This window comes from Condylostylus longicornis, unplaced genomic scaffold (genome assembly GCF_029603195.1).
Source record: "Condylostylus longicornis isolate FDR11 unplaced genomic scaffold, ASM2960319v2 ptg000022l, whole genome shotgun sequence".
Classification (NCBI taxonomy): Eukaryota; Metazoa; Arthropoda; class Insecta; order Diptera; family Dolichopodidae; genus Condylostylus; species Condylostylus longicornis.
Genome location: NW_026577991.1, coordinates 1,427,690 through 1,442,721, shown reverse-complemented (window position 1 = coordinate 1,442,721; position 15,032 = coordinate 1,427,690). Strand labels below are relative to the sequence as shown.

General features: G+C 27.7%; 1 protein-coding gene across 2 annotated transcripts in view; it reads right to left on the bottom strand.

Moving 5' to 3' along the window:
• The window catches only part of LOC129606716 (anion exchange protein 3-like), a 54,037-nt gene that overhangs the window by 23,340 nt on the left and 15,665 nt on the right, over positions 1 to 15,032 (bottom strand). The window lies entirely within an intron of this gene.

The window sequence follows — 15,032 nt, the reverse complement described above, 5'->3', positions numbered from 1 at the left end:
TCAATATATCCATATAATTCTTAAATGTCATTCAACTATCTTGCCAAAATTTTAATTTTTTTTTTGTTTTTAATATAAAATTTTCAAAGAATTTTCCATGTTTGAATAAAAAATTAATTTCTGATTAGGACTTGGGGTGGGTGACAAATATACATATAATGATATGTGATATCAAGGACTAAGTAAAGTAAAACTCTTAATTTTTAAAATTCAATATTCTGAGTTGCTTTTATTAATACGGAACGGCATCGTAAAAAATAATGTGATATTCGATAAAAAAACTAAGTTTCCCATATGACACAATTTGTATTTAGACCTGTGATATATATGTTGTAAGATGCGTAAATTACTGGAGACTAGTTATCTTTAACATAGTTTTCAAAACTATTTATCTATTTAAAATTAATTATGCAATTATGTAATCCTCAATTTCATGTATACAATTGCATTTATGAAAAAATAAATAAATTTAAAAAGATTGCATATTTTTCGGATAAAATGTAAGAAAAAATTCTTGTTAGTAGATTAAACTGTAATTAATGTTCTGTTTTCGAGCATATTCATATAATACACTTAGTATTTCAACACATGCATGCGATTTAAAGCTTTCCTGCATTTAAATGATTTGCTTGTGAAATTGCAATAATTGATTTGATTCTTTTGCAATGATTTGTCTTTATTGCGAATGTACGTGGGTTAAAAATATAACAAAAAAAAAAAAACTGCTTAAATAAAAATTAACTGAGTTTATTTTATAACAAAAAAAAAAATAACAAAAAAAGCACGTCATAAACCTTTAAAATCATTTCGCTCTAAAGGATAATATGAAAAACAAAAAATGACATTTAAATTAGAAAAATGTCAGCTCAAGGACAAAGGTCACAACATTAACCGTACATATATTGCGACATCTAGTATCAATTTTTAATAAGTCGGTATATGGGCGTTTGTGATATTGTTTATATAAACAGTTTTTAGATATTAATAAAAGAAAATTCTTTGTTTCACACTGTGTGTGGCACGTACAATAATAGTTGCTTCAATTAAGTAGTTAACGCAGAAACCCAATGTTCTTTATTACAGTTGATATTAAATAATTTTAAATAATAAACTGAAATAGTACCAGTTACTAGTTGTAACACAATGCGGTTTATATGCATACATATGGCCTCAAATTGCCTTCTTGACCTTAATATACCTTTAGCATTGGTTAATACTTTTGTATGAAAAATGATTTTAATACTTCTGTTCATTATTTATAATTGCAAAGTAATTATCAATCTTCTATTTTAAGGACAATTAATAATTTACGGACTTAGATTCTTTTATATTAATTATTAATTTCTATTTTTACTTACAATAATGTGTGTATATCTTATTTTATTTCATATATGATCAAAACTTTTATTGTATTAAAACTTTTGAAAAGTAAAAATTGAAAAAGTTGGCAAAAAAAATAAAAATAAAAAACAAATTATTATACTTGAAATTTTCATTACCAAAACCTCTATATTTTTTTTACAGATGTATGGAAAAGTATTAAAATGTACATACATACATATATAGATACACATTGATACATGCATCACATTTATATTTAAAAGATTATTATCAACAGAACATTTTCATATTATACATAAGAGGTGATTTTTTTATTCAACGTTGCCATTCCATTCTCAAACTTCATACAAGTTGGATACTTTTACAATTTGATTGGCTCAGCCAATGGTCACGATTTATATAACTTTTTCACAAAGTTTAATTTCAAAAAATGATTAGATTGTTAGTCAGATGACATAGTGCTGGCAGAACTGCAAGACACAACGGAGGTTTTCCTTCCCTAGTTAACAAGTATCTATGAGCGTTGTATAGACTTAACTTACATTCCGAGAATCAAGAATGCAGCTAAAGTGGTCTTTCTACCTAAGGTTGGGAGAAGATCTCATAGCTACCCAAAAAACCTTACAATGATCAATCTAACATCATTTCTTCTAAAAAAATCTTGGAAAGGCTATTGGCCGCATGCATATGGAACAATTTAAATTGAAGTTTATTATCCCCGGCACAACATATTCGAGTGATTTAAATTGTTTTATAAAGAATTTGGACAGGTTCAAGTTAGGGTAGGAAAATGGAGATCCTGCCGTATTACAACGAGCCTATTTGGATTAAGTGTATACTGTGATAGTCGCATAGGTCGTTAGTGAACATAGGCCGTTAGTGTGTCCGTTTGATACTGAAAACTATTTAATAAATTATGAATTAAGTATCAAAAATAAAACTACCAAAACAAACATAAAAAAAAATTACCCTTTATTATAGTTGTATTATTGGTGTAGGTACACGATTATTGTATTGTTAGTCTAAAGATGAAGTTCTAAAGACTTTTAAAATTTTTCTAACAATTTTCAAAAACAGATTAATAATAGATATACCCGAACTCTCCTAATATTATATATAATATTTAAAGTATTCTTATATTTTAAATATATACACAAAATAATGTATAATTTTATACCGAATATTCAGAGGTACTACATACATATATAGAAATGAAAAAGCAACTTTTCAAACAATAACTGGATACAAAGAAAAAAAAAATATTATTACAAAGGTTACTTTCAAGGACACACGTGCATATTAAATGACATTAATATACAGCAAAATGTGTATATGTATGTATATTTAAACATCAAAAACGGGGACAGAAAAAAAGGGGTAAATTCGTTATCTCTTTTATGAAAAGAAATAAATAAATATGTTTGTATGTGTATTTCTTTGCGTGTTTTCATTTAATGCAAAATATTTTTTTTTTTCAAATGGTAACTTCATTTAATATATTGTCAAATGCACTACATAAAGCTCGATATGTATAATTTGCATATTATTATTTATGATAAATATTATAGAACATCATCTGAAATTACGTTTATTATATAGAGTAGTAGAAGTAAGAGAGGAAGACCCTGCCTGCGCACCAATGCAAAGCCCATACTCTAGGCCAACAAGAAGGCCAACCGCAACCCTGAAAATAACACTCGACTATCAATGTAACAAGAAGAACCATCCCCCCTCCCTTTCAAAGAATAATTTTTAAAGATTCCTTTTTCATATAAAATATTGGACAAATCGTTCCCGCTTTTGTTTAATATCTAATTTTTTGCTAACAATTTTTTTTCGATAAAAAATGTTTTATAATAAAAATGCCTTGTAATAATTCGGTTTACAACTTAAGAAAACTTAAAGTCATTTTATTCCTACTGTAGATGTGAAGAATGAGAAAAAAATTACTTAATAGAAATCTTCTTTTTAATTTTTTTTACAATTTTTACATTTTTATTTCAATGCTCTTTAGTTTAATAGGCCTATAACAAAATTTTAATACAGACTTTATTTAATGATGTAATACGAGTTAGAGTAATAAAAGTTATATTTGATTTTAATTTGAAAATAATTTTTTAAAGGTTTATTGTTCCTTATTAAATACATTAAGTATACACAATTAATAATTATTGTAATGATTATTTGTTATGCGTTATAGGAGGGTAAGAATATAAAATTTCCCTTTTAATAATTAATTAGAAGATTTTAGATTGAAAATATTATACACTACATACTTATTATTTCGTATTTTAATGATTATTGATAAAAACTTACGTTCCAGGCAGACATTATACCATATTTTAACCAGTTTTCATGAATATTGTGTTCCAGGCAGACAATTTTCGTATATTTCAAAGAACACACTCCTCTTTAAGCATAATTCTTCACTTTCTTTTTTATAAATAATTTGTTTAAATAAACAAATTTAATATTTATTTTAAGATATTTATTTACGTAAATAAAATTTATGGTTTCTGTGATGCAGGAAAACAAAAAGAAAATAATTTACCTTTCACATTTTTATTGTGGTTTAGAAATTTTAAGATTTCTATTAAAATTAAAAAAAAAAAATACGAAAAAAAATATTTGTATTTAAAAAAGTTTCTTGAAAATATGATAATATTATTAGAATATTTTTCCTCGTATTCATAGATTTAATTTTTCATTAGAATTTCAGAATATTTTTTCTTTATTTTGGTAATTCAGAAACCTAGGTATAGAATAACTCAGTATAACAACAACTCAGTATAACAGTATAACTCAGTATAACCTAGGTATAACAATAACTCAGGCTTATTAATCTATTTTATGCATTTAATATAAAATTATTGCACATGAAGTCCAAAATCGTACTGTCTCCTCGAAGCGGTCTAATTTGAAAGCGACGAAAAATAAAAATGTGAGTAAAATATAAGGCAGTCAACGGCGGGCGCCTCAAGTGTAGGTGGAACAGCATACGCCAAAACTGCGCAGCAAAGGAGAAACTTGGTTATTAGTGGATAATACAGGAAATTTTAATTTTAAACTTAATGTCTTATGTTTATGGTGGTAATTTTTTTAACATTACTGCTCCTTCTTGAGTATTTTAGCCAAGTGCTTGAAACCAGCCAACAGCGTACGCCCCAAGTCGAGATGGAACAGCATATGCCGAAACCTGCGTTGCAAAGGAGAATCATGGTCGTTAGTACACGGACTCCGGATAAAAGAAAATTTCAATTTCAAATTTCATGTCTGACGTTTATATTGGCTAGCTTACGTTTATATTGCTGTTTCTTCTTGATTGTTTTAGCCTGATGTTTAAAACTGGTCAACGAAGAACATTCCTCCCAAGTCAAGGTGGAACAGCATGATCGTTAGTATGTGGATTCTGAATAACAGGAAATTAAAATTTTGAACTTCATGTTTTATGCTTATGTTGACAAGCTTTTTAACATTGGTGTAGATTTAAGTACCATTCTGTTTAAGTTTTTTATCTACATTCTGTTTAAATTTTATTATTCCAAAAGTGAATAACACAGTGTGAAAATCTATATAATCTTGAGAGCACCTATACCTTTCATTTGGCTTTGTTCATACAGCAGTAATGATGAACAACATTTTTTTCATTATAGTGTTTATAATTTATTAGAATATTATTTCAAATTTTATAAAAATAAAAAAAAATGTAACAAGAAATAATTTTGTTTTGAATTTTAAAAAGTTTTTTAGTTAACTGTGTAAGTGCTTATGAATACATATGTATATATATGTATATGTAGATATTTTTACAATATTATTCACGTATATGTAAATATACACACCATCTTGTGTTTATATATAAATTCAAATTCACTTATCGTACTATACCAATCTCATTAAATATGTAATATATTTATAGTGTGCAAAAAATAATAAAGAAAAATATAAAATATTATGCACGTGTTTGTGGTATTCAAAGGATATATACAGAATAAGTTGAAAATAGTGGATAAATTTTATTCAAAAGGAAAATAAAAAGAAAAATTGGAAATATTATTTCTGGTTTTATGAAATAAATTTAAAATTTTTTAAATCATAATAATAAAATTTTAGTTTTCTGAAATAAGTTAATTTTGGATATGAAATTTGGCATTTAGAATGCGCATATAAATAATTTTTTGTGGCTTGAATATAAATAATAAAATTACGGGTTAAAAGTGATTAATTTGTTTCCGAAATTATAGCTATTTATGTTCGCCCATAAATAGCTGATATTTACAATTTTAATATGATTTTTAATATCACATAGTAGGATAATAATATCATAAACAAAATAATTTTAGCGAATGTTAAATTTCGTAATAAACTGCATGATAGTTTACATTGAAAATTAGTATCTAACATCTGAAATCGATTATAAGTTGCACTGGAACAATAAATATAACAGTTCAAAATTAAATTTGAATCTACAAAATTATTTATTTGTATCAATCTTCCGCAACTTTCTAATATTCTAGATTTCTCCAGTCCTTCGCCTATATCTTGACTACTACACATATTTGAAAATATTACATTATGTAGGAGTTTCTATCACGTTTATATAACAACTTGAAATCATTGTTATTGAGAGGAAAGGGACTATAAAAATCTAGACGAATCGGATAAGTATAACATAACATGATTGCTTCATTTTTTTTTTGTTGAATTTCTAATTTATAAAATTGCCTTATTTCCTTTTCCATATAAATAGAGAGAAAAGAAAAAATCTAATAGAATAAAAATTTTCATTTCCCTTTTCTTCCTTTTCAAAAAAATTTCAATATGAAATCTTTTTTTACTCTTAAAAATAGAAATAAAATTTAAAAGGCATTTCTTTTTCTATTCCATAAAAAAATTTTCAATTTTATTTTTTCAAGGTCCTTATTTTTATATAGAGTTCATTTTGAAATTCCTTAACAGTGAATTACTGTGGTTTATTTATTTTGAATTAAATTTTTTAATATCATTATTTTGTGTTTGAACTTGATTTTAAATTAAAATTGATAAGTTTATAATAAATTTATATTGGAAATGTTATTGACCTTTTTTTATGTATTCAAAATGTTAATAGAAAAATTTGAATAGCATATGTGTAAAATCAGAATTCTTGCATGTTGTTGAAAACAATACTATTAGCAGCTTCTAAATAAATTTTATAATTTTCTTCCTTAATATATACCATAAATAAAAGCTTGACTTCTAGTCAAGTCAATCAACTTAAGAAACACAAGTATAATGAGTTCTTGTTCCTGCTAATCCTTTGTTACAATTTGAAGTTGTTCAATGATCAAACCCTTCCTTTCCTTTTCCGGCATTTACATTTATTTTATTATATGTATGAACACATAGGTGCGTGTAATATAACAAAATAAGAAAACAGTATAAGAGATAATTATAGCAGAAATTTAATTCAACCGAAAAAATATCCATTTTACCTATGATATATTTTTATTATACCGGAATTCAATTGTATTTGTTTTCTCAAATTAGTTCTAAAAGTTAAGAAAATTAAGAAAACAAATTAAGAAAACAGCAAAAAAAAAAAGAAAACAAAATATTTATATGAGAATATCCTTTTGTATATTTTGAATATTAATTAGTAAATGAACGAAAAATAAAGAATTTTTTCCCCAGGGTATTCGTTATAATTTTCAATTCCTATTATAATAAAATCCCAGTTTCTATATACGATATAATAAGGTACTTAATAGTTTCATATTTCCAAATGGATTTTCTCTTTTTATATATTAGATCAGTTTTAATGATTTATAAAATTCGTGACTAAATTTAATTAAAATCTAGTATATATATTGCTTACTAATGTAAAATATTGCTTGTAATAAGTCATCTTAAGAATAGATGGATTTTGTTTTATTTACGAGTTGTAATTTGCATTTGATTTAAACCTAAACAGGCACATTTTAATTCAGTAAAAATAATTAAAAATTGTTGCTATTATACATTTTTGAAATTAAATCAGAGAAAATCTGATGAGTAATGGTCAAAATCTGGTGATAAAAATTTTTAAACGAATTTTATTGTATAACTTTCCAGTCAAAATTAATGGCAATTTAAATTAAATGGTATTGATAAGGTGCTTGACAACCCTTGTTTCAGTTTTACAGCACGGTGTATAATTTTTTAAAATGAAAGTAAATAAATAAATTTATATCACAACAAATTCTGTTTACAAGGCACTGTAACACATTTTGGAAGTACATATTGAAAAATAATATTTCAAAAATACAATTTCTTTTTATACGAGTATTTCATATTTTTTTTTCACTTTAGTTTCCTCCTTTTTGGTTTGCTTTACAATTTCGTTATAAATTGTTATTATGTAAGTAACATGTATACAAGCTGCTATGAACATCTTCACAAATTTTACATGACAACCTCTTATCACTTTATTTTGAACAATTCTGGCACACTATAAATACACATGTATATTATATACATTATTTATATATGTGTAGCAAGTCAATATATTCTATATTTTATATATTTATATATGCACATATATTAGAAAAAAGTTTTTATTATATAAAATGAATTTGACATAAAAAAAACATGTTATATTTTCGGTATATATGAATTTTATTATGGTCCTTAAAAAGAAGGACTTTTGTTAAAAATAAAGATAAATAAGAAAATGAAAAAGGGAAAAGCAAAAAAAAAAAAATCACGATAATAACAATTACAGTTTATTGTTACGTAAAGAATTTATTGTGACAGGTTTTTTGTATTATGCAAGTATTTAAGAATCTATAATTTATTATAAAAGTAAATGATTATATTTGTATCTATAGCTACAACATACTTGCTTGTTAATATATTTAAGTTTCATATACGTTATAAGTTTATAATAATTCTTCTCCTACGTAAAATATGTCGTCAAGGATTAAATAGCTACTTGAATTTTCAATAAAATTTGTTTTTGTACCAGGTACAAACTTGTAAATTTATTAAAATTATTTAAATAACTTGCGTCAATTAAAACTTCAGTACCTATCGCTAATTTGAGGTGTATATTGATACTCAATTAATATATCGAAAATATCTTGGAGTAATTATTTAAAACAAGTTTGAGATATTTTTGTAATAAATAACTAATGTAGTTAAAGGCTTTCCAGTATAAACATAATATTGAATACCAACAGGTATTGTGCACTTAAATAAGATTAACGACTGATATAAGATGAAGACTCAATATATAAATGGTCCAGGTTGCATAGTATAGTCTAAAAATTACCTTCAAAGTAACACAGGTCTTAGACTATTGTAATATACAGAAATTTTAATAGACCATTCTAATTTTGTAGTTTCTAGTGCCGTAAAAATGTTTTATAATCGAACTTGAACTCTCAAAAGGAAATGTGATATTTTCAAAACTGTAAGTTTTCAAGACTGTAAAGTGGAGTCAACAAGTACGGGCAGATTGTGCTAGAATTATATAAAAAGGTTTGCTTAGTGAAATTTTTGAATTGTCATTTTATTTTTTTTGAGAATTTTCTGATTTTTAGATCTTGTATATGTAATATACATATGTATATGCTTATGTAATAAAACAAAAGTCCCATTTTTTATGTACCACTCTTACTATTTAAATTCTGTTTTGTATGTTTATTGTATATACGTAAATATCATAGCTTTCTTTTGTTGCATTTATGAATATAATAAGTCTTGTACACATTTCTCATAGGCATATGCGTATGTATAGTTTAAGTAACTTTATATTGTACTTATATAAATCTATACGTCCAAACATAATACACATGTTATTTTTTGTATTACATTTATATTTTGTTTCTTTTACTGCTTTATATTAAAATATAAAGTTAAAATATTAAAATATATTGCAGTTTTTTTTTCAATTAAATGTATATACAATGTAGAAACACACTTTAGGAAAATTTAACATTTTTATTATGTGCCATGTTATATAACAGAGTAATAAAAAAGATAAAAGTAGAATATTTTCTTACATGCTTTTCCCATTGATAACAGACTGTCGAATTTGCGTTTAATTTCATATTGATTAAAAGTAGCAATAAGTCAAAATCGTAAAGGAATTAACACATATTCATGATGAAATACAGCTGACAATGTATTTCTTTTCAAATGATTAAATAGTTGTTTGATATTTAAAATATTTTACAAAAAAGAAATATGTAAAGTATATAATATACTTGTAACAGAGTCATCTTGTGCATGGAACATAAAAACAATATTGTATTAATATGTCAAAACATCACAAAAGAAAAAAATTTCTTAAACGAAATGTAAGTAATATTAAAATTAAAAAAACATTTAATAATAATGAACAAATAACATGAGGAAAACGTTCGTCTAAATGTCAAACTTTCAAGGTTAAATAATTAAAAACTTTGTTGCAAATTATGTTTTTGCAAACAGTGAGCTCGAAAAATGAGAGACCGCCTTATATAAAATTATATTTTAAATTTATAACTAATTTTTAGAATTGTTTTTTTTTAGAATTAGAAAATAATTTAATTAAATAAATTAAAATATATGGCACCACTACAAAACAGAAAAAAACTCTCACAATACCTCTCAACGGCTTCTTTTCGATTTTTTATGTTACCAGGATGATAATAATGACCATATTTATTACAGAAATATATTTTGAAAAAAAAATCCTCCAATATCTACTGGCGAGTCTATGATTGTTTTTACTGCCAGGATGATCATAATAACCATATTTTTACAAACATATATTTAATGGGTTGTGGATTTAGAACCGTATTCGCTTTGGTTTATTTAATTTGTGTTTCATTGAGTGATTTTGTTGTTTGCTTTCAGAGTTTGTATACGTCAATGAATGTAATTTGAAAGGTAGCAAAACTATGGAAGGATTTTTAATCCACCATGTAATTTTTTTATAATTTTCTTTTGTTTTTTTAAATAATGTTAATTTTAAATTCAAAGAACATGATTTTTGAATAAAAATAAATTTCCTTGAACGCTAATAAAAGATAACGATTTTCTATAAAAATAACGGATAAAAAAAATAATAAATAATAAAAAAAAGCAGCAAAACAAATTTGTTACAAAAGTAAGTTTTTGTTTTCTTTTTTTAAAGAAATAATAAAATTGAAAATTTTATACAAAAATCCTTGTAGAGTAAAATCAACGGGACGAAAATCATAACGATTAAAAATACTTTAAAGAGTTTGAATTTAGTTTTAACATAATAATTTTAAAAGAAAGTATTTCTGTTATGTTAAATATATGTACAATAATGCTGGGATTTTTGAATTTTCTAAATAATATTATTAAACATCATTATTATATTAAATTTGTGTAGGTTTTACAGCTGCTTTGGTTTTTGTTTGAAGAGCGAGGAGCCATACACAGTTTTCGGCAAACCGGCAACATTACTCGGCTATATTGTTTTATAGATGCGGTCCAAATGTTTAACTAAATGTTTTTCGATGCAATATACTACGTGTTGCTTAATTTTTTATGTTGGCGAATTTAAAGAAATGTTTCAAAGGATTCAAGATTAGATTTTAATTCCTGACTTATTGTAGCCTCCAGACGATCCCACCTATAATATCCCCGTCCCAACTATAAAGCCGGAGATATCACCAGGTGAGTTGGACAGAAGTTCCCGAACACTTAGGAACCCATGTCCAAGACAATGCCGACGCCGGACAGCCAGTACCGGACAGTTGCAGAGAATGTGCACGGCGGTCTCGTCACCGGCCCCACAGTGGGGAGCCCAACTTCCCCAGCCTATGCTGGTGTTACTTCACTGGGCAGTGCTCCGTGAAGAAATTCGCAACAGCGCGAACCCAGCTCCTGTTTATTCCCAGCGGTGAATCCGCTGGATCACGCCGAAAGAAGCACCTTCGCATCACAGCACTCTTTCGTGTCCCGCCAGTGAAGACGGCATTCCGGCGCGAGCAGGCAGGCAACCCTGGCCTTCACGGCGGAAGAAGGCAGACCACAGAAGGGCAACGGCTGCATGAAGGCAGCCCCAGATCCCCTGCGCGCTAGCCCATCGGCAACCTCGTTGCCCGCATGGCCACTGTGGCTCGCCAATCGAATGAGCGTGACTCTGTTCTCCGATGGCAATTCCCCAAGTTCAACAAGGCATCCCCAGACGAGCTTGGGTGTAACATGATACGAATGAAGCGCCAACAATGCAATCCTGCTGTCCGAGACACATAGATTTTATACGGTACGGTTTTTATATTCCCTTTCTAAATTGACTTTCAGACAGATCTCTATTGCATGTATTTCAGCTGGGAACACCGTGCAATACGGGTCAAGGGTCGCATATATTCGCGTGTCCGTATACGCCCGAACCCACACCGGACTCTCTTTTGGACCTGTCTGCATACCACACGCTAGAATCCGACTCAAGTACCGGGCCACCCCGATCCCACATCCATCGAACGGGAAACCGAAACTTGTACCTGCGGTCGAAGTTGTACCGCGGCAGACAGGCATCCGACATGGTTATTCTTAGAATCGGATCACTCTCAATGAAGTCTGTGTAAGTTCTGTGGGCCAACTTGTCCTCGCGAGAGAGCAGTCGGTAAGTCACTAACCGAGCTTCCTTTAATATATTGAGGGGATGCCTTAGCACCACCTTTCTACAACACGTAAATTTTGATATAGAAGATCAGAAATAGTGCTCTCAATTTTGCTCTGTATGACGAAGGTCACATCGTCGATGTAACCACAGACACGTGCCCCAGTGCCCCCGAGAGCAGCTATTATATCAAAAATGAACCACAGGAAGGGCGAAAGAACCCCGCCCTGCGGACAACCTTTTGCAGCGGAGATGAAGAGTGTATCGTTAGCTATGGTGGACTTAATAATCCTCTCCTGTAGCATCCGATTAACCCATCTGCTCATGGTCGCATCAATCCTTCGTTTGTGCAACGACTCACAGATGACATGATATGAAGTGTTGTCAAAAGTTCCCTCTATATCAAGGAAGTAGCCAACTACCACCTCTCGAACTTCCAGTGAGTTTTCAAAGACCCCCCACTAGATTCTGCAGAGCGAATACAGTAGAAGCTTTCCGACTGGTAGTCGTACTGAGACTCATGCAATGGATTGCTTCCCAGTGCGTCGTCCCGTATGAATCTATCAATCACTTTTCCATTGCTTTCAATAGAAAAGAGGTAAGGCTAATGGGACGGAAAGACCTTGGGTAGTTGCTTGGTCGCTTATCTGCCTTCAGAATATACGTCATCTTAGCCACCCTCCATGCCTGAGGGATAAAAGTGATATCAAAATAACCATATGGATAATTTTTATGCTATATAATGAAAAAATTCTGAATATTTGATTAAATTCGACTTCAACTAAAGAATAACAATATATTGAATCTAAAAATTTATATTCCACATACATGATATATGTATAAATGAAACATGCTCATCAATTTGCAGCATATTGAAAATTAAATTGACTAGAAACTGGAAACCTAATCAAAGCTAATATGAAAATGTTATAAACGCATGTTATCATTGAAAACATTTTGTTATCATATTCGAAAAGTATACAAGTTTATTAACTCATACATATATTTCAGTGCATATGTGTAGAATATTACATTTCTAGAGGACACGACTATGTTCGTAATTCCGTTCTTTTAACTTCCATTAGGTATGATTTTTTATTCTTTATTATTAAAATATAGATGTACCATGTAGGTATATATAATATGGGAAAAATTTCATTTATATAAAATGTGGTACTTGAATTTTTATTTTTATTATGCACCTTCAAACAAATAGTAACGTATATACTTACGTATAAGTATGTGAAATTACGTATTTTTATTAATAAAAAAAGCACAAAAAAACAATGTCCTTGAATCGAGGAGAGAGTATTGATTTTGTTAAAATTCACATTTCAAATATGACCTTGAATATAGATTTTTAGGATACATTGGGATTGCAGAGATAAAAAATAAAAGTGAATTTCTGTTAAAATGTGTATCAGATTATAAAAATTATGTTTTCATCTTAAATTTATTATTTTTATTTAGCTAGTAGATAATAATGTTCTCTCACATAAATTTTATTTTCATCCCCGTATACATGCAAATATACATATATTATGTAAAACAATACTTCTGTTTTTAATATCTTCTTATTTTGTTTTCTTACTATATATTATTTACTTTCGAATAGCGCAGCCCTGTATTTAATGTGCTATAAATATAAATTATACACTTAATTAAATTGATTGATTTTGAAAATACTTAAATAAATGAGAGTAGTCATGGGTACCTTAAGAAGATAAATTGATATATGTAGAGGATCTATGAAGAAGATATCTACTTTTAAATAATTAGGTTTCTTTAAGAAAATGGACTTAAAAACAAAACAGTACCTCATTAAAATTATTTTTCTTTAAGTATATCCTTTCGGGAAATAGAGAGATAAAATGAGGGTTTTCCAATATGTAAAAGTAATTATTTAATATGGACAAAAAGTTTTAAGTTGTTATGATAGTAGTAAGAGTAGAATAAGGCATTTTGGGTTTTATAATATTAAAATGGTTGTGACGGTGGTGATCCTTGCTTTTTGACGGCAGTGTCAATTACACTTAATTTTTGTTATTTTAAATGATGCGTACTTTATTATAAAAAATGCTTTTAAAAATAAAATTTCATATAATTTTCGGAAGTTTGTACCTTTTAGAACGATCGTAATTTTTCTTTCACTTGACCTGTCCATATACGATTAAATACTATTGTAGCGCTCTTAGAACATAACGATTCACATGAAATTTTCTTTGGGAAGGAAAAGTTTGTCCTGATAGTGTTGCAACAAATTTATCTTGGCTTGTCGTACAGACTAACATGTCGAAAATTATCATCAATTTGCGTCAACTATATTTCATAAAATTCATCTAATTTAACAACAAAACCATTTAACCAATATGATTAAAATACTAAACCAACAGTAGCGATTTATTAAATATACACGACTATTGGTTGAATAAGCACGTGGAAACAGATATAATTTTCTGTAGAATTAAAAACACGCATTCACATTGAAAATAAATTGAATTCGGTATATTTAGGCACCCCTTACATTTTGTTAAAAAATCATATAAACCTTAAAGTATTTACAAAACAGTTAATATTGTGGTTTTATTAGGCTCATATAAGGACTTGAGTAAAACAAGCTATTTAAAATTGTATAATATCCCACCCATTGGTGTTTTTATTATTCTATATAATAAAGGACAAAAACAAAAAGGATAAAAGAAAATTTTAAAAGAAAAACTAAAAAAAAAAAATAAATTTTTTTTGTTGCCCTTTGTAGTCGGGATCTTTTCTAGATATCGTTTTCAATATAAGAAACAAATTACAAATTTAATAAAGATAAAATAAAAAGAAAGGAAAAAAAAAACGAAACAAAAATGATTTGATCCAAGAAAACACTTAATAAAAGGAATTCGGAAGTGGGGGACGAGGTAATATTAGTCCTTTCTTTCTTTCAAAATGGAAAATGAAGAAAAAATTAAATTCTCATTTTCACATTTAAAATATTTAAGACTTCAAAAATTTTTGCATTTTTCGGTATACATACCTTGTCATAGGTCTTATGATTCTCATTCATGTGGTGTAAATGTGGGATATGTGTGATCTGTAT